Source organism: Schistocerca nitens, chromosome 2 (genome assembly GCF_023898315.1).
Source record: "Schistocerca nitens isolate TAMUIC-IGC-003100 chromosome 2, iqSchNite1.1, whole genome shotgun sequence".
Classification (NCBI taxonomy): domain Eukaryota; kingdom Metazoa; phylum Arthropoda; class Insecta; order Orthoptera; family Acrididae; genus Schistocerca; species Schistocerca nitens.
In genome coordinates this window covers 652,572,791-652,591,456 of record NC_064615.1, presented here as the reverse complement: position 1 = coordinate 652,591,456, position 18,666 = coordinate 652,572,791, and positions in this window count along the sequence as shown.

The following is an 18,666-nucleotide window of genomic DNA, read 5'->3' as shown; positions in this document are numbered from 1 at the left end:
GCCACTTCGGCCGGCGCATTCCACCAGTGCTGAAGGTATTTGCTTCGTGATACATTACCGGTGTTGAAATGGACCGTTTACCAATTGCAGAAAAGGTCGATATCATGTTGACGTATGGCTATTGTCATCAAAATACCCAACGGGCGTATGCTATGAATGCTGCTCGGTATCTTGGACAACATCATCCAAGTGTGCGGACCGTTCGCCGGATAGTTACGTTATTTAAGGAAACAGGAAGTGTTCAGCCACATGTGAAACGTCAACCACGACCTGCAACAAATGATGATGCCCATATAGCTGTTTTAGCTGCTGTCGCAGCTAATCCGTACGTCAGTAGCAGACAAATTGCGCCAGAATCGGGAATCTCAAAAATGTCGGTGTTGAGAATGCTACAACAACATCGATTGCACCCGTATCATATTTCTATGCACCAGGAATTGCGTGGTGACGACTTTGAACGTCGTGTATAGTTCTGCCACTGGGAACAAGAGAAATTACGGGACGATGACAGATTTTTGCACGAGTTCTATTTAGCGACGAAGCGTCATTCACCAACAGCGGTAAGGTAAACCGGCATAATATGCACTACTGGGCAACGGAAAATCCACGATGGCTGCGACAAGTGGAACATCAGCGACCTCGGCGGGTTAATGTATGGTGCGGCATTATGGGAGGAAGGACAATTGGCCCCCTATCGATGGCAATCTAAATGGTGCAATGTATGCTGACTTCCTACGTAATGTTCTAACGATGTTACTACAAGATGTTTCACTCCATGACAGAATGGCGATGTACTTCCAACATGATGGATGTCCGGCACATAGCTCGCGTGCGGCTGAAGCGGTATTGAATAGCATATTTCATGACAGGTGGATTGGTCGTCGAAGCACCATACCATTGCCCGCACGTTCACCGGATCTGACGTCCCCGGATTTCTTTTTGTGGGGAAAGTTGAAGGATATTTGCCATCGTGATCCACCGACAACGGCTGACAAGATGCGTCAGCGCATTGTCAATGCATGTGCGAACATTACGGAAGGCGAACAACTCGCTGTTGAGAGGAATGTCGTTATACGTATTTCCAAATGCACTGAGGTTGGTGGACATCATTTTGAGCATTGGTATTGCATTAATGTGGTATTTACAGGTAATCACGCTGAGACAGCATGCGTTCTCGGAAATGATAGGTTCACAAAGGTGCATGTATCACATAGGAACAACCGAAATAAAATGTTCAAACGTACGTACGTTCTGTATTATAATTTAAAAAACCTACCTGTTACCAACTGTTCGTCTAAAATTATGAGCCATATGTTTGTGATTATTACAGCGCCATCTATCACAAAGCGAAAAAAGTGGTCCAACTGAAACATTCTTATTTCTTTACGTACTACACGAATATGTAAAAAAAAGGGAGTTCCTTTTTAAAAAAACGCAGTTGATATCCGTTTGACCTATGACAGCGCCATCTAGTGGGCCAGCCATAGCGCAATCTGGTTTCCCCCTTCAAGCTAGACAAGTTTCGTTCTTTGTAGTTTTTTCGTTTCACGCTTATTTCGTGAGATATTTGGCCCGGTCACGATCAATGGACCACCAGAGAGAGAGAGAGAGAGAGAGAGAGGGAGGGAGAGGGAGCTGTGTAGTACATCGAGCTAGAAGTCATGATTCTAACATCATTTTCAATCTGCAGTTGTATGATGCCTATACATAACGCCAGAACATTTTCATCATACTGTTACTTCGTCTAATGCTTTCTCCCGCTACCTTAGGGAACTTATTTCCCAAAATCCGTACACAGCATTTCAGTGCAGTACAGCAGACAAGAATACAACTTCATCATACGTCTTTGGCGTGGAGTCTCATTGACTGGAGTAGAATTGTCTTCAGTAACGAGTCCCGTTTCGAACTGAGCCCCGATAACAAGCGAAGACGTGTCTGGAGACGCCGCAGGTAGTGGTGGGGTACCAACCTGACTGTCGCCCGCCGTAACACCCAACAACCAAGAGGGATGGTGTGGGATGCCTTTGGTTGTCCTCCACGGCTCCCTTAAACCACGCCGGTTTGCAGTGGCCGAGCGGTTCTAGGCGCTTCAGTCCGGAACCGTGCGACTGCTACGGTCGCAGGTTCGAATCCTGCCTCGGGCGTGGGTATGTGTGATGTCTTTAGGTTAGTTAGGTTTAAGTAGTTCTGCGTTCTAGGGGACTCATGACCTCAGATGTTAAGTCCCATAGTGCTCAGAGCCATTTGAACCATTTGAGGCTTAAACCACAGCCGTAAGTCGACGATATTCTACGCCTCACTTTGTTTCCCTTCATGACAAACCATCCTGGGCTTACATTTCACCACGATAATGGCCGTCCGTTCTTGGCCAAAGTTTCTACTGCTTCTCTTCGTGCTTGTCTAACCCTTCCTTGGCCTCGAATCTCTTCCAAATTGTGAAAGTTTGGAGCATCTCGGGGTACTGACGATCCAACGCGCCAGTTGGACAGAATTTGGTGCGATATCTCTCAGGAGGATATCCAACGACTCTGTGGTCAGTGACAAGCTGAATAACTGCTTGCCAAGGGCTACAGGTGTACCAACGTATTACTGACGTGCTCCATTTGTGAAGCTCTTTCTCTTGAATAAATCATGAATTTTTTCTGAAATTTGAATCATTTGTTTCTCTGTACACGTAAATCTCATCTAGTGGTTTCTGTCAGATTCGGATGATTCCTTCCTGGGGCGTCGTCTCTCTCTCTCTCTCTCTCTCTCTCTCTCTCTCTCTCTGAGTGCATGTAAATACTTTAACTTTGTTCAACATATTTCTTTATTACGACTATGTTGCTAGTCAATAATAATATACTCTCACTGTAGAGCCCTACACAATTTAAAACGTTCCTTCCGCGCTTTCTTGGATCTTCCGTGACGTCAGGTCGTCAAAGTCCCAAACAGAATCCACGCAGTCATAGTAGTGTGCGGCGTGCGATACGAATTACGTGATGTACAGTTCTGCAGATTCAGTCTGAGACGTTTGTTGAAGGACCCGGAGCAACCCTCTGCCGTGTTACACTGTTAAGTCAGGCCAGAAAAGAGTAGCCAGTGGCGTTTTGACCCGGGAGACTGTTTAAATTGTCACTACTTCTACACGACTAATACTGTAAATACCCTTAGCGCTCAGACTACTTTCGGAAATATTTCGTCATTCGACCACTGGTGTGGGAAGTTTACACCGCCAAAAGTTGACATTCCGCCTCCAGCTAACTCCTAGCTACTTACTCAACAGATCTCCACAAAGTTAAAACCGGACAACAGTTCGAAGTCATTTGGCCAAAAGCACGCAAAAACACCTTACGTCACATTTTCGCGGAAATAAATTAAATTTGTTGTCTTCAACTAATATCATGTCCAGCAAGTTACTGAAACCTCAACCCTCTGCGTACCGAGCACACAGTACCCTCCATCCTCCCCATAAACCGCTCTGGTTTGCATCTTATGAATCACTGGCTATCTATTTCAAATGGTTCAAATGGCTCTGAGCACTATGGGACTTAACATCTATGGTCATCAGTCCCCTAGAACTTAGAACTACTTAAACCTAACTAACCTAAGGACATCACACAACACCCAGGCTATCTATTTCAAAAACACGCATTGAAACATCACTTTCGCCCCAGATGGTAACATTTATACATTTGAATCTGTTTACTGTATTTATCCCTTGGTCTTCCTCTAGAATTTTTTGCCCCGACACTTCCATCCACTAGCAAATTGACGATTCCTTCATGCCGTAGCATGTGCCCGACCAACTGATTCCCTCTTTCAGCTAATTTGGGCCATAAATTTCTTTTTCCTCCAGTTCCGTTAAGTACTTCTTCACTAGTTATTCTTCTGTAGCACCATCTTTCAAAAGCTTGCGTTCTCTTCTTATATAAAGTGCTTCCCATCCATGTTTCACTTCGGTACTAGGCTTTGCTCAACACAAATACCTTCAGAAGAAGAATTCCTAACACACAAATTTATATCGGATGTTTGTAAATTTCTCTTTTTCGAAACAATATTCTTGCTATTACCGGTCAGCATTTCATATGCTCCCTACTTCGGTCACCAGCACTTATTTTGCTGCCCAAATAGCAACTCATCTGCCACTTTCAGACTCTCCATCCTGATGTAATTCCCTGAGCACCGCTTAATATAGTTCGATTAAATTCCATTGCACTTGTTTTACTTTCGTGTAAGTATCTCTTATACCCTCTTCTCAAGACCCTATTTACTCCATTCATCTCCTCTTCCAATGTCTTTTCCGTTTCTGACAATTAAAATATCATCAGCAAGCCTCAAGATTTATATTTATACTACTTCAACTTGCAAAGTTCTCCTTGGTTTGCCTCACAACATCGGAGCAGGTTGCAACACAGCCACACTTCCATCTCCCCTGCTGCTTCCTTTTAATATCCTTCGTCTCTTATAACCACAGTCTAGTTTCTCCGCAAGCTGTAGTTAACCTTTCGCTCCCTGTACTTTATCCCTGCTACCTTCAGAGTTTCAACGCACCGGTTCCGCATTATTTTTGTGTGAGCGTAATGACGCGTATGAAATGTATAATGGAAATTGCTATTGGCAGCTCAAAGGTGGCACCTATTGTGGCATTCCGTAGTGTCCTTAAAATCGTACTTATTTATTTCTATTATTATTATCAACTTCCAAACAATTTTCAGCAGTTGCAAATAACGATCAACATTTATTATATGATTCGGTACAGGTTATTATGTGATCAAATGCTAAGCTTGAACCCGGCTAGCGGCTCTGTGAGTGTTCTGAGTATATTTTCGTATTGGCAATGTTATATATCGTCTTCATTTGTGGGATAGTGCTTCGAGATCTTCCTTGGCACTCCGTAAACCGTTGCCAGTTGCTGTCTACAACTACACAACTACATCTACATACATACACCGGAAGGCAGCGCATGGCGCATAGCGGAGGTTACCTTCTATCACCAATTTCCTGTCCCACTCGCAAACAGAGCGAGGAAAAAACGACTATCTATATGCTTGTGTACGAGCCCTAATTTCTCTTACCTTCGCGATCCTTACACGAAATGTACGTTGGCGGCAATAGAATTGTCTGCAGTCAGCTCCAAATGCCCTTCCTCTAAATATTCTGAATAATGTTCCTCGAAAAGAGCGCGTTGCCTTCCCTATAGGGATTCCAATTTAAGTTCACGAAACATCTCCATAATAGGTGTACCTGCAGGTTGTCCGAAAATTCTTGTAACAAATCTGGCAGGCCATCTCTGAGTTGCTTCGATGCCTTTCTTTAATCCGACCTGGTGGGGCTCCCAAACAACGAGTATTGCTAATAAATGGGTCGGACTAGTGATCTATATTCGACCTCTTTTACACATCAACCACACTTTGCTAAAGCTTTCCCAATAAACCGAAGTCGACCATTCGATCCCCTTACTACCATCCTTACGTGCTCGTTCCATTTCATATCGCTTTTGCAGCTTTACGCTAACATACTTAATCGAAATAACTGTGTCAAGCCGTACACTACTAAGGCCGTACTCCAACATTATGGGACTGTTTTCCCTACTCATCTGCATTAACTCACATTTTTTTCCACATTTAGAACGGGCTGCTAGTCATCACATTAATTAGAAATTTTGTCTAGGCCATCTTGTATACTCCTACAGTCACTAAACGACGACCCTTTCCCGCACACCACTGCATCATCAGCAAAAAGTCGCAGAGTGCTGCTCACCTGTCCGTCAGACTATTTTTAAATACAAAGAATAAGAGAGCGCCTATCACGGTTCCCTGGGGTATTCCTGACAACACCTTCGTCTCTGATGACGTAGGGATGTCTGCTGCCGAACTCCATCCGCGCACACCACGCAAGTAGTACGTCAGACAAAATAATAAAACACAAAGTATCTGAACTAACATATGATATCATACATATATAAATAACGTCTTTCTGTACAATTTAATGATCATAAAACTCTAATGAAATTCACTATAGGCGACATATTCGTCGCGAGAGAACAGCAACTGTATTGATATTTAAAACATTTTTACTTACTTACTTATCGCGAATGGACCCAGAAAGGATCACGCAAAGCTTTCTGACGTCGTTTCTTCCATACTTCTTTCATTCGTTCTCCATGTTTTCTTTTTCTTTCTTCTGTCCATTTTGTTCCTGGTCTCTTTAGTGCTTCCTTCTCCGACAATACATTCCACTTTTCCACCTTATTTCTAAAAGTTTTTCTATCTTTGACATCTTTAAGTTCAATATTTGCTTTTTGTAAATCTAATTTTACTTGGCTAATCCATGGTGTTGTTGATTTGACTTTTTCTATGTAAGTGAGAATTCTGTTGGTGAGTCGTGTGGGGGGAAGTCTAGTGACATGTCCATAAAATTTTAATCTTCGCCTTCTTATGTCTGCTGCCAGGTTTGATATAGTTTCTGTGGTTCTTCTTGATTGTATCCGGTATCCTTCTTCTGTTAATTTTGGACCTAAAATCTTTCTCATAATTTTTCGTTCTTCTTTTAGTATTTTTTCTAAATCACATTTTGTGTGGAGTGTGAGCGTTTCACTAGCATATAGTGCTGCTGGCTTAATTACTGCGCAGTAGTGTCTGATTTTTGTGTTCGAGGAGATGCATTTTTTATTGTATATTTCATGTGTCATACCATATGCTCTCTTCATTTTCTGTTGTCTGATCTTCTGTGCAACTTTCTCTCCTCCGGTTGGCTCCAAAATTTCACCTAGGTATTTAAAATGTTTTACTCTATTTATTTTTCCATATTTTGTGTTCAAACTGTGTATATGGAATTTTGTACAGAAAAATTCTGTCTTTTGAAACGAAATTTGTAAACCTACTTTATCCGCACATTCCTTAAGGATCTCTATTTGTTTGGTGGCGATTTCTTCATCATCTGCAAGTATGGCCAAGTCGTCCGCGAATGCTAAACAAGATATCTCCACGTTGTCTTTGGTTCTACCAAGATGGATTGGTTTCCAGTAGGATTGATTTTTTAATTCTTTTTCCCATTCCTTAATGACTTTATCCAGGACTATATTAAACAAAAGTGGAGATAGCCCGTCACCTTGACGTACTCCAGTTTTTATGAGAAAAGGTTCAGAGATTTCTCCCCTGAATTTAACTTTAGATACAGTGTCTGTCAGTGATTCTTTGATAAGCCTTAGTGTTTTGGAGTCAAGTCCAAGTTCCTCTAAAATGTTAAACAAAGATTGCCGGTCAATTGAGTCATAGGCTTTCCTAAAATCTACAAATGTACAAATTATGGGGGCATTTCTAATTGCTTTGTGTTTTAATATTGTCTTTAAATTAAATATTTGTTCTATGCATGAGCGACCGGGGCGGAAGCCTGCTTGATAATCACCAATTTGGCATTCCAGCTGCTCTTGTGTTCTTTTCAGCAGGCATGTTGAGAGAATTTTGTAGATGACTTGTAAAAGTGAGATTCCCCTGTAGTTATTGACATTTGTTCTGTCTCCTTTTTTATGTAACGGGTGAATAAGGGCACATTTCCGCTCCTCTGGTAATTTTTCTGTTTCCCATATTTTTGTTATTATTTTTGTGAGCTCTTGCAACGTCTTTGGTCCTAGGTTTTTTAATAGCTCTGCAACAATGCCATCTTCGCCAGATGTTCTATTATTTTTTAAGTTTTTAATGTGACATTTGATTTCTTCCTGTGTTGGTGGTAATGAATCCGGTTGAGCGTTGGCACAGATTTCTTTGGGAAACCTTAAACTAGGTTCTGGGCAATTTAGTAGGTTAGAAAAATATTGAGCCAATACTTGACAGTTTTCCTGGTTTGTTAGGGCTAATTAACCATCTGGTTTTCTGAAACATAAATTTTGAGGGATATATCCTCGTATTTTATCTGCGAAAGTTCTGTAGAAGTCTCTTGTATTATATTTTTGGAAATTTTCTTCTATGGCATCCAGTTGTGCCTTTGTGTACTTCCTTTTTGCTTGCCTAATAGATTTTGAAACCTGTTTTCTAACCTCGTTAAATAAATGTAGACTTTCTTGTGATTTTTTACTGTTATATTCTTGAAATGCCTTTTTTCTCCTTTCCAATGCATTTTCACAGTCCGAATCCCACCAAGGGTGTTTGAATATCTTTTTCAAGGGAATAGTTTCCTTAGCTATTCGCGTGATTTTAGAATGAAATTCTTCCCAAGTGTTTGCCTTTTCCTTCTCCCATTCTTCTTTTACTTTAGATTCTTTAATCTTCTTGGTGTCATATTTCTGTATTTCTGTTTTCTTCTGATGACTTCTTCGTGCTGTAAACTTGATTTTAATTCTAGTTAGGTAATGGTCTGAATCAATGTTTGCTCCTCTGCGTACCTGGACGTCGTAAATTTCTTTATGAAATCGCCACATGATCTATTTGAAACTCGCCAATTTGTTGTATAGGAGATCTCCATGTCTTTTGTTTTCTTGGACATTTTCTTAGAGATGTTGACATTATCTTCAGGTTATTCTGCTTACATAGTTCGACGAGCCTTGTACCATTTTTATTGGTAAATTTATGTGCAGGATATTTGCCTACGGTTTTTTGGTGGATTTTCTCTCTACCCATTTGGGCATTAAAATCGCCGAGTAGAACTTTTGTATCATCTTTTGGAATCCTGGCCATTATATTCTCCAAATTTTCCCAGAACTTTTCTGTTTCTATGGGGTTTAAAACATTTTTAATATATCAGTTATTTTTTTTAATATATCAATTATTTTTTTAATATATCAATTATTTTTCAGTCGCAGTGCCTATGTTTCGTCTTATACTATGACTATTTTCGATCTCGCTGAATCATCTTCAGAGCTATGATGTTGGGTTAGGAACCTGTTGTGTCTCTATTAGAACTACACATCAGTTTTGATACAGGCACGACGGGTTGCTGACACAATTACATCGATCTGAAGATGATCCAGAGAGTTCTAAATCAGTCATACTAAAAAAAAGACGTGGAATTGCGTCTGAAAAATAGACAACATATTAGAAATGTTCTAAATACAGGGTGTAAGGGGTATAAGCGAAAATATTTTTATACATGGTATGTACACTCGTCGGTATGTTGGTTCTCTTTTCTCTGTGTCAGTCTTCCCACAAACATATCACGTAATTCACTACCTGATATTTTCTGCACAGTCGCAACTGCACCATTAAATGGACTACGCCTGCCAGTGTAGACTAACTGTTTTGCGTCTGCACGTCCAAAGATGAACATCTGGCCTGCTGCGCAGGGGAAAATAGGCTCAAAAATGGTTCAAATGGCTCTGAGCACTATGGGACGTAACATCTGAGGTCATCAGTCCCCTAGACATAGAACTACTTAAACCTAACTAACCTAGGGACATCACACACATCCATGCCCGAGGCAGGATTCGAACCTGCGCCCGTAGCAGCCGCGTGGTTCCGGACTGAAGCGCCTGAACCGCTCGCCCACAGCGGCTGGCTGGGAAAATAGGCACTAATGGCTTGTGTTATTGTGTTCGACACTGCACACAATGGTAAGGAGAGGTCATATGAAAGCTGGACAGTAGCTGAAACTATTAGTGAAGAGGTTAACACAACAGATACAAGGTTTCCTTACCTCGTAAATCTCCAAGCGAACCAAGACTGATTACAGATAAGCAGCAAGAACTAGAAGCCAGCTCGTACAGTAGCAACTGGGATGGGACTCGCTGTCGTAAACACGAACGAAGGTGTCATAGCGTAGTGGCTCCAAGTGCAAGTGCGCTGAGAGACTGCCACTGGCCGTCCTATACCGCGGCGGCAGAGGCTGCTCGTGATACAGAGCTGCTGGTGGTTTGGCACAGAGGACGCATACCACTGGGTCCCGCGCGACCGTTGTCGGCGTCAGAAGCAAACTCGCCATTCCGTTACCAATCTTGATACGCCATCGTGTGGTATCGATACGTGATACCACAGCTTGCTCTTGCCACTTCTACCTGGCAACCTAAAAACTTGTAACAGCTATAATTATTATTGTGTAAATGACGTAAATGCCAAGCGCAAAAGAAAATGGTATAAGCATGCATATTCAAATACAGAGATTTGTAAACAGGCAGAATACGGCGCTGCTGTCGGCAACGGCTGTATTAGTGTCTGGCGCAGTGGTTAGATCGGTTTCTGCTGCTACGACGGCAGGTTATCAAGATTTGAGTTTGAACGTGGTGTCATAGTCAGCGCGCGAGCGATGGGACACAGTATATTCGAGGTAGCGATGAAGTGGTGATTTTTCCCGTACGACCATTTTACTAGTGTACCATGAATATCAGGAATCCAGTAAAACATCAAAACTCCGACATCGCTGCGGTCGGAAAAAGATCCTGCAAGAACGGAACCATTGACGACTGAAGAGAATCGTTAAACGTGACAGAAGTGCACCCCTTCCGCAGATTGCTGCAGATTTCAGTGCTGGGCCATCAACAAGTGACAGCGTGTGAACTATTCAACGAAACAGCATCGATATGGGCTTTCGGAGCTGAAGGCCCATTAGCGTACCCTTGATGACTGCACGACACAAAGCCTTACACCTCGCCTGGGCCCGCCAACAGCGACATTGGACTGTTGATGACTGGGAACATGTTGCCTGGTCGGACGAGTCTCGTTTCAAATTGTATCGAGTGGGTGGATATGTACGGGTATGGAGACAACTTCCTGAATCGATGAACCCTGCATGTCAGCAGGGTACTGTCCAAGCTGGTGTGGGGTGTGTGTAGTTAGAGTGATGTGGGACCCCCTGATACGTGTAGATACGATTGTGACAGGTGACATGTAAGTAAGCATCCTGTCTTATCATCTGCATCCACTCATGTCCATTGTGCATTTTGACGGACTTCGGCAATTCCAGCAGGACAATGCGACACCCGACACGTCCAGAATTGCTGCAGAGTGGCTCCGGGAACACTTTTCTGAGTTTAAACACTTCCGCTGGCCTCCAAATTCCTCAGACATGAACATTATTGAGGATATCTAGGATGCCTTGCAACGTAGTGTTGAGAAGAGATCTCCACCCCCTCGTACTCTTACGGATTACACTGGACTCGCATTCGGGACGACGACGGTTCAATCCGGCGTCCGGTCATCCTGACCGGGCAAATGCCGGGATGGTTCCTCTGAAAGGGCACGGCCGACTTCCTTCCCCGTCCTTCCCTGATCCGACGAGACCGATGACCTCGCAGTTTGGTCTCTTCCCACAAACAACCCAACCCCAACCCTCTTACGGATTTATGGACAGCCCTGCAAGATTCATGGTGTCAGTTCCCTCCAGCACTACTTAAATTAGTCGAGACCATGGCATGACGTGTTGAGGCACTTACGCGTTTACTAGTTTGTTTGGCTCTTCAGTGTACTTATGCAGTCCTAATGTTGTTCAGTACACCGCCCTCAGTCAACAATAAAATTACCGACATTCATGCCCATTACGCCTTGTATAATGCAATTAGTTGTCGACACGGTTATGCTTGCTCATTTACAGACGACGAGGATACAGAAAACTATGCAGCTCTAATGCTCGTGGGGTAATTCCCGAATTTAATTCAGCCAAACTGTGTGACGTCACGCAGCTAGTCACGTACGCACCGTCTCCGCATTGGGCACAACAGAGCGCGATGGGAGCCACCTGTTTGATGCCTGCGCACGGCGCTCCACTGCCAGGTAGTCGGCACGCTCGGCGGGCAGGCAGCGGGCGACAGACAGCGGGGCCGCGTATCGACCCCGCACCCGGACCCAGGCAGGCGCAGGCGGGCGGCCGCCGCCTCCCACGTCACGTGCCCGGCCGGGCAGCCGCTGTCTCCGCCGGGAAGGGCCCGCCTGCCTGGGGCGTAGCAGCGCTGAATTGCGATCCGACACAAAAGCGAAAGTGCATTTACCGCTGGCTGGCTGGCTGACGTCACAGGCGCGACCTTCGCCGCACGCCGCCCGTCCTTGCAGACAGCCGTGGCTATACGGCACGCCACCTGCCTGCGACTGCGCTTCACTCGTCATTCCTACCTTTGCACTCACGTACAGAGAGAGCCCCATCACCACCGGCAAATTTTCACAGGTTGTTGAAGAAATATCCTACAGCGCGCAAGCGCTGTACCGAATTCACCGACGGAAAAAAAAGTCGCAGCACCAAGAAGGAGTTGTGCGGCTTTAACTAAAGGTAGTACGCGTGTTTCTACTTGTACATCTGAAAGATCATGTGTAGTCACATTTCGTGTCAGTCACATAAGAGTGGCACTAGTAGCGCCACCATGAGCCTGCAAGAGAGCTTTGCTTTAAATATACTCTGTAACGGTCATTAGCGTTAGTGAGCTTTGTGATTGGACGTGGTTGCGAGGTGCCGGGGCTAGCAGTGTATTTAACACTAAATTCTTCTAGAATCTTCATATATAAATGATGCTCTAAGCCCCCCTATTCTAACTCTGACTTTTGCTGTTGCACATGGATTAAAAAGAAACGCGAACTGACTGTAATCGACCCTGCAAGTGGAGTAGAAAAGAGTTTGGCACCTGCAATAATTTAATTTGATAAATAAGTTAAGTAAAGGAAAGTTTCATTAACGTAGTGAGAAATGAAAGGGTTGCTCTACGGATTAACAGAATGACAGTTCTGTCGAAAATAACAATATGATTTATTATGACTAAACTCAAAATAATAAACAAAACACATGAAACATTTACAATACATCAAATTGGATACTCAAATAAGTGCTGTGAAGGTGAAGTTGTCCCTAAACTAGATTGTGACATTTATGACGAAGTGGTATGTGGAGCAAATTCCTTGCAACTCAAATCTTAAGAGAAACACACAGCCAACCCAACATTAATTGCTGCTACAGTAGTGAGAACTCAGACAATGAACACCCAAGACAGAACAAAGTTAGAAAAAGACGAACAGGCGCGCTCTGCTGAGCTCTGATTATCACCTAGGAAAACCCCTCATCTGCCAGTGCTGCGGACATACATTACCAAGCTGCCTTCTTAACTGCAAGAACACGATCTGGCGTACTGGAGGCGATGGTTGGTTGCTTCGACGTCCCGTCGTGATGATGATGATATCGAGAGTATAGCCTGAAACAAATTATCCTGGTGTGGTTGTTCCAGACTAAAGACTTCCTAGCAATACAAATGCGCCTCTGAGGGAGACGAAGAAGGCTCGCCACACAATCACTGACGGTACAGTGATTGATTTTAACAAGCGAAGTCACACAGTAACTCCGATACAGTCAACTTTAGCCAAAACTGCTCAAGACAGGCAACATAGGCCGCTTGTACGCAGAACGCTCAATTGCCAACTGTACTCGGAAAGTTACGTTGAAGTCGGAACTTCATCAACTTCGTCAAACAGTTACAATTAAATAAAAGTATATTAGACAGCCAACGGAAGGCAGGCTGTCCAGAGCAGCGAGAGCTCAGTCTTGTAACCTACTCCGACCGAAAGGCGAGAACCGACTCTCTCCAGAGCACCCGTACAAACCGAACACAGAACATTCCCGCCCCCACGACAGTGGCCGTGGTTAAACGTTGCAATCAGCAACTCGAAAACCGGCGGAAAATTACACTCTATTGCTGAAGCCCTACCATTCCACCAATGGAGATTCTTGGTGCCAATTTCTGCGCCGATTTTGCTACGTCACGGAGCTATGCCCTGAGCAAGCCAATCACAGTTACGATTTTGCAGAAAACGCGATAATTTGCCCGCCAAGACTGCCTGGGAACACAAGTCATTCCCACGCCTCGCTGGTAGCCCGCCAGAAAGTGTTTTCACTAAGTTTCTGCGAAGTAATGGAATCTCTACCCCAGCCGCTCCGTCAGGCCCCTGTGGGCGTGTCACCGCTGCTCTTATGACAATGTAGGCGTCTGGAAAGCATTCACTCGACTCCCTCACACTCGTCGGTTTAACCCTTTCAAGATCAGCATAGTCCGCCTGTCACCGGACTACCCGGGTGACGAGAGACGCTGCATGGGAAGTCCGCGTGTGAAGGAATAGCGACTTTTCACGGCATGCAATTAGAGAGGAAGATCGAATTACTCAGAGAAATATGAGAGGGGGCTCATGCCACCTCTCATGCTCACTTGATGTTAGTCAAGAATGCCTTTAAGGCGACAAAGAAGCCATTATCAACACTTCACTAAGTTCGAACGAGCTCTTATGAGGAAGATGTTCCTTCTGTGATACTGTGGAAAGACTAGGGAGGAGTGTAGCCACTGTACATGACTGCTGCCAGCGGGGATCACGAGAATGTATGGTCGCAAGAAGATCGGGCTCCAGAGGGCTACGTGGCACTACCGAGAGGGAAGACCATCGTCCATGTTCGTCTTATGGCTCTGGCGCATGGTACTGCATCTGCAGCAGTAAACTGAGCTGCAGTTGGCACCACAATGACATAACGAACTGCTATAAATCAGTTACTTCAGGGACACCTCCGAACCAGACGCTCTGTGATGTGCATTCTACTGACCCCAAACCATCCTTATTTGCGACTTCACTGGTTTCAAGCGAGAGTTCATTGGAGGGCAGAGTGGATGTCTGTTGTGGTTTGTGATAAAATCTGGTTCTGCCACGGTGCCAGTGACGGCCGTGCGTTGGTTAGGAGGAGAACAGTTGAGGGCCTGCAACCATCCAGTCTTCTCTAGACACACGGGACCTGCAACTGGAGTTATGGTCTCGAATGCGATGCCGTGTAACAGCAGGAGCACACTCTCGGTTATCCCGTGCATTCTGACTACAAATTTGTACGTCACTCTGTTAGCTCGACCAGGTGTGCTGTCACTCGTGAATTGCATTCCAGTGAGTGTTTTCCAATGAGGTAACGCTCGGTCACATACTACTGCTGTTACAAAAATGCTCTACACAATGTCAACATGTTGCCTTCGCCTGCTCGATCTCAAGATCTTTCTCAAATGGAGCAAAAAAAAATAATTTTCCAATGACTAACATAAGGACATCACACACATCCATGCCCGAGGCAGGATTCGAACCTGCGACCGTAGTGGTCGCGCGGTTCCAGACTGTAGCGCCTCGGCCACTCAAATGGAGCACATGTGGGACATCATCGGACGACAAATCCAGCGTCATGCACATACGGTATTAACCGTCCCTGTATTGACCGATGAAGTGCAACAGGAACGGAACCCCAGTCCACAAACTAACATCGGTTACCAGTTCGATTTTACACACAGTACGAGAAGGAACTTGCCCCTCTTCTTGCAGCGGTGTACCGTAGGTCTCTAGAAGAGCGTAGCGTTCCAAAGGATTGGGAAAGGGCACAGGTCATCCCCGTTTTCAAGAAGGGACGTCGAACAGATGTGCAGAACTGTAGACCTATATCTCTAACGTCGATCGGTTGTAGAATTTTGGAACACGTATTATGTTCGAGTATAATGACTTTTCTGGAGACTAGAAATCTACTCTGTAGGAATCAGCATGGGTTTCGAAAAAGACGGTCGTGTGAAATGCAGCTCGCGCTATTCGTCCACGAGACTCAGAGAGCCATAGACACGGGTTCACAGGTAGATGCCGTGTTTCTTGACTTCGGCAAGGCGTCCGATACAGTTCCCCACAGTCGTTTAATGAACAAAGTAAGAGCATATGAACTATCAGACCAATTGTGTGATTGGATTGAAGAGTTCCTAGATAACAGCGCAGCATGTCATTCTCAATGGAGAGAAGTCTTCCGAAGTAAGAGTGATTTCAGGTGTGCCGCAGGGGAGTGTCATAGGACCGTTGCTATTCACAATATACATAAATGACCTTGTGGATGACGTCGGAGGTTCACTGAGGCTTTTTGCAGATGATGCTGTGGTGTATCGAGAGGTTGTAACAATGGAAGATTGTACTGAGATGCAGGAGGATCTGCAGCGAATAGACGCATGGTGCAGGGAGTGGCAATTGAGTCTCAATGCAGACAAGTGCAATGTGCTGCGAATACATAGAAAGATAGATCCCTTATCATTTAGCTACAAAATAGCAGGTCAACAACTGGAAGCAGTTAATTCCATAAATTATCTGGGAGTACGCATTAGGAGTGATTTAAAATGGAATGATCATATAAAGTTGATCGTCGGTAAAGCGGATGTCAGACTGAGATTCATTGGAAGAATCCTAAGGAAATGCAACCCGAAAACAAAGGAAGTAGGTTACAGTACGCTTGTTGCCCACTGCTTGAATACTGCTCAACAGTGTGGGATCGGTACCAGACAGGATTGATAGAAGAGATAGAGAAGATCCAACGGAGAGCAGCGCGCTTCGTTACAGGATCATTTAATAATCGCGAAAGCGTTACAGAGATGATAGATAAACTCCAGTGGAAGACTCTGCAGGAGAGACGCTCAGTAGCTCGATATGGGCTTTTGTTAAAGTTTCGAGAACATACCTTCACCGAAGAGTCATGCAGTATATTGCTCCCTCCTACGTATATCTCGCGAAGAGACCATGAGGATAAAATCAGAGAGATTAGAGCCCACACAGAAGCATACCGACAATCCTTTTTTCCACGAACAATACGAGACTGGAATAGAAGGGAGAACCGATAGAGGTACTCAGGGTTCCCTCCGCCAAACACCGTCAGGTGGCTTGCGGAGTATGGATGTAGATGTAGATGTAGATCGGGCACCTGTACAACGAAATGCATGGCCGTTTGCGTGCATCGTTCTGGTGGTTACACCAGTTTTAATGTACCAGCATTTCACATTTGCGGTGGCTTATCTTGCTCTTACAATAACCTGCTCTCTTGCAATGTTAATCACTTAAATGTTACCTAGACAAGTGTATTATCGAAATTTCATCACTCTACATCAATTATTTTTTGGTGTTACGAATTTTTTTCCGCCAGTATTGTAACATCCCACCGTCACTTATCTGGTTTTGGTGTGTGTTCACCCCAGGTAATTGACTAACAGATCAACAGAGAGTGCAAAACTGCCGCAATGTCGGATAACGCAAAGAAAGTAATAAGGCCCTGTGACTCCTGATTGAACTGTGGTGGCAGTGTTGACATTAATTGATTCAGAATTGATCCATTTTAATTATAAAGGGGTGCACATTGATGTTATATTCAGCTATTAAACACCAGATGCAAATGTTGAACATAAAATTAATTAAGAAAGTGACTTGGGAGTTCAACTACTTGATTGAAAACAGATGCAGTGGATTAGCACAGATTTATTTTAACTCACGACCTTCAATCATCACATTACATGATTCCCCTACCAGGCAGTGGTAATAAATTGCGTTTGCGTGGAGGAAAGCGTGATAACTCAAAAGTAATTCCTGTCGACTGACCCAGGCGTAATGCAAAGTGCGAGAAGAATGCTACAATACACGACCCATGGAACCCTCGTGGAAACTTTGCCGAAGTGATCCAACAATTTAATCAGTGGCCAGAGCGGGCGCAATATCACCGAATTCAGCGTGGCGGAGCAGTGTCGTTGTGCGGACGTCGGCCGACCTTGTGGTGCTGCAAGGCTGCGCTCGTCTATTCACTCCTAGCTATCTTGCTCAGTACATAGCTGAACCAAAACTTCCTATCTCCAAGCTCAATCGTTCCATTTGCTAAGTCCTAAACTGCAGAGATGCTCACTCTTTCTCAGGAAAGCTGAGTAAAGAACGCCACGTCCGCATTCTAGGCAAGCTGGGAATGGAAGACCTCTACTGAGACTTCTCCCAGTCCGCTCTTCGCCTCGGTTTCCCCTCCAGCAAAATCACTTACGCCAATTGCAGCGCAAGTCGCGTTAATTATGTGTCGCTTCCCAGCGCCGACCAATGCCTGCTCTGGGAAGTGACAAATTCCCACAAAATTTCCTTTCCTCTCAGCTTCAGCTATTTAGCTCCTCCCAGGCCACCCATCAAGGTTAGCGGTTGCACAAAACACTAATTTTTCCGGAATTCTGACTCCCAGGAGAGTACTTCAAATCCCTCTGTCCTATATTCCCATCGGAGGCCGGCGTATTTCATTCTGTCAATCTTCCCCTGATTTGCTTCAGACTCTCTGGGATAAACTAGCCTCCAGTAAATCAACGTGTTTCCACAAATTTTTCATGTCATGTGAATTACTTTAAAACCATCACCTGACATTAATTATTCCAATACATCCATACTATACCCTCTACAAGGTGGATTGTGCCTTGTCAGTCATTTTTGTTCAGCCCTACTGTTCGCTCAACGTGAGTTAGGTGATCTTTAATGACTTCATGTAAGGGGCATAGTTCTTGCCATCTTACAGTATATGTCTGAAAAGGTCGAGTGCACAGCGCACAGTCGCGGTTTGGGGGGGGGGGGAGGATGGGGGGGAGGGGGGGAGGCGAGTGAAGTGTTGGTATTCGGTTTCTATGGGAGCTAGGAACACGGGGAACAAATTTTTTGTTGAACCCGGACCAGCGGCCATTTGTATAGCCATTCAGCCATCTGCCTTAGTGTTGCTAAAGCAAGGTTTCAGTGAAGAACCGGAACGGCGGCCAGACAAATACTGCGAATCGTTTAATTCCTTTTGACAAAGACTTTACTTGGGCTGAAATTAATGACACCATTTGTATGTGCACTGTTCGGATTTTATGCGCAAAAACAATCGCCCTCATTGGGATGTTGCGTGCAAAAACATGCACCCTTAAATATCTTCGGGCAGGAGCGGGAATGATGGTTCAAATTTGGTCCACCTGTG